The sequence below is a fragment of the Aptenodytes forsteri genome, unplaced genomic scaffold, assembly GCF_000699145.1.
Source record: "Aptenodytes forsteri isolate BGI_AS27 unplaced genomic scaffold, ASM69914v1 Scaffold14, whole genome shotgun sequence".
NCBI lineage: Eukaryota > Metazoa > Chordata > Aves > Sphenisciformes > Spheniscidae > Aptenodytes > Aptenodytes forsteri.
Window position 1 is genome coordinate 43,584 of NW_008794457.1, and position 3,339 is coordinate 46,922.

Sequence of the window (3,339 nt, forward strand, 5' to 3'; positions counted from 1 at the left end):
CCTAACGCCCCCCCCCACCCCGCTACCAAAACCTTGCAACGCAAACCCAATACAGAAGCATTAGTACAAAGCAAGGTTATTAGGTCAAGTTGCTTACTATCTTATTCCATGAACTAATAGATGAACAGTAGAAAAGCCTTTAGACACAAGCTCTTTTTCAAAACTTCTATAAAGCTGTAAACTTCAAAAGATAAATACATGTTGGGAAGAGCCGGAAAGACCATTTTAAGGGAATATTTGAAGGAGAAAAAATTGTCTGTATTCTTTCTATTCACAGAATATCGCACAAAGCATGTGGGTGAAGTCAGTGGCAAAATCCCCACTCATGCCAGTGAGACTGGGAAACTTCACACAATATAATGCATTTTAACTGAAAGAAACCGAAGTCCCGTTGTTCCTTCACATCCTTCTCACAGGAAAAGAAGAGTACAGTGAAGAAATAGTGATCTTTCCTTCACATATCCATCACTGTTGCTCCCCTATTTTTTCCCCTTTATTTTGCAAGCCTAATCCCTTCAATTACAAATCACAGTAAGAGGTAGCATGGATTTTGGCATGGGAGGGAAGAGGAAGAAAGGAGGGAAAAGGAGGAAGGAGGGGAGAGGGAATAAATACTGTTTCATATAACTAAAAACTAGCTGAGTGGTCAGAAACTGCCATACACAACATTTTCAACTTCAAGAGTTAGCAGCTTAGAGGCTACTAAATGTCAGTCAGGTCATCAAGGCCAGTGTTTTACAATATAAACCAACCATTGTAGTTGAACTTTAGTTCATAACCATATTGAACGAATGACCTCTGGATTGATCTCACATTGTGAAATAAATGAAAAAATGTAATGCCTCTGGCATAAAGAGCCAGGCATCACAGAACCTGTTATGTCCCAAGAACAGAGAAGATACCAGTGACTTCAGCAACTTCACCAAGAAGGTCTGAATAAAATGCAGGTTGTCATTAGAGAGGGGTGTACTGGGATCTATAGGTGACACTGACATTTACAATTTTTTACTGCATTTTTGATCTGTTTTCTTGCACCCAGAGAGTTCTGCTTTGGCATCACATAGGAATAAGATGTACTTTGATGAGCTACAGCCTTGCAATAAAGAACAGATACCAAGGAACTTTGTCTGGCATTTTGGTCACAAATACTGAGGCAAGTCTTAAATCCTTAACATTAAAACACACACCTCTTTTCTTAGGAGGTTCTTGAATTTCTTCACAAAGTTGCTCTAAATCCTCATCCATTTCTTCCATCACTATGGTGTGTGCAGTACCTCTCAGAATACAAGCTTGGTGTCTAAGAAGATGACAGTCAGAACTGAATATTTTCTACCAGCCAATGAAATCTTTTATTCTGATCACATGAAAAATGTTGCTTTTGTCATAGGTAGGTTCTGAAAGATTAGCTGAGTGAATATTTTTAGCATAACAACATAGAAGTTAATTATAAAGGCAAAAGCACTAGTTATTGATTAACACTTCTATCACAATTTCATGTCCAAGTAGTTTAAGGCTACAACATTTACAGTCTGGCCATATGTGCTCTCAGTGGACGTTTAAAAAGATCTAATCCAAAGTCTAGTGTCCACAGACATTTATCAATCTATACATTTTAGAAGTTTTCTCCCAGGCTACCTGTCCTTGCTTCCACCCTCTTATGCTTTCTTTTGTGTTTGAGTTTGGCCAGGAGCTTGTATTCCAAGGCATTGCTGCAGAATAGATCAGTATCTTTCAAAAAATCTCCTGCAGTTGTGTATTGGTGCAAGCCAATTTTAGAGACAACTGCTGAAAGAACCACTAGCTGTTTGATAACTGTGACTTAATCAGGTGCCTACGAACTAGGTATGTGTTCAGAGATTTCATTAGACTTACACAGTATCTACCAAAATTAATTATTTTAATACATTCAAATAAGTGGCTTCTTAAAATCCCCAAATATTTGTGACTCGTCAGAAGAAATTAACCAGCTAGCTTCTCGAAAATGGAGGGGTTTTTAAGCTGGCATTGAAGAGACTGACTAGAAGGGGGGGAAAACCAGCAGGGCGGTCAGAAGCATGTGTGGGGCGGAGCTGGGAACAGATACCCAGGGCGGGATTCATTTCACTTTGCTTCAGAAAATCAAAATAAAGAGATCTAAGTAAATCACCCAAGAGTCTCCTTGTTGTTGGCAGCGAGAAAAAGGCTGCATGAATTATAGCTTTGAAGTCTCTGTTCTGGGCCTCTGTTACTTCAGAACGAGGTAACAGGACCCAGAGGGGCCCATTTCTTTACTGTGACCATAAGAGGAGCCTAAGGACACCTTTAGATGAAGACATCTTGAGGACATTGTTTAGATTATCATTTAGATTATTCACACCTCAAGAACCTAGAAGGAAAGGGAAAGACAAGTCAGTGGACGCCAAGGGGAATGCAACGGGCCCACATTTTCCCGAGTCTGCCTTTTGTCTCCTATGTACAGGACAAGCTCTTCTTGCTGTCTTTGACATCCCTGGCCAGATTTGGGCTTTGGCTTTCCTAACTTCATCCCTAGATGCTCAGACAATGCGTATGTATTCCTCCCAGGTTACCCATCCTTGCTTCCACCCTCTTGTGCTTCCTTTTGTGTTTGAGTTTGGCCGGGAGCTCCTTCTTCATCCACGCAGGCCTCCTGGCATTTTTGCCTAACTTCCTATTCGTTGGGACACGCCTCTCTCAAGCTCGGAGGTTGTAATCCTTGAATATGAAGCAGCTTTCTTTGGCCCCCCCTTCCCTCCAGGGCCTTATCCCACGGGACTCTTCCAAGCAGACCTTTAAAGAGGCCAATGTCTGCTCTCCAGAAGTCCAGGGCTGTGAGCTTGCTTTTCACCCTCCTCCCTGCCCTCAGCTTCCTGAGCTCCACCATCTCACGGTGGCTGCAGCCAAGGCTGCCTTTGATCTTCACATCACCAGAGTGAGCCTCTCGTGGTTGGTGAGGATGATGTCCAGCAGAGCACCTCTCCTTGTTGGCTCCTCTGTCACTTGGAGGAGGAAATTATCATCACTGCATTGCAGGAACCTCCTGGATTGCTTATGTCCAGCTGTATTGTCCCTTCAGCAGATACTGGGGTGGTTGAAGTTCCCCATGAGGACCAGGGCCTGCGAATGTGAGGCTGCTCCTGTCTGCCCATAGAAGGCCTGATCCACTTGTTCTTCCTGGTCAGGTGGCCATTAGCAGACACCCACTATACCTGTCACCTTTGCCTGTTGTCCTGGTTTCGGCAGGGATAGAGTTAATTTCCTTCCTAGTAGCTGGTACAGTGCTGTGTTTTGGATTTAGGGTGAGAACAATGTTGATAACACACCGATGTTTTAGTTGTTGCT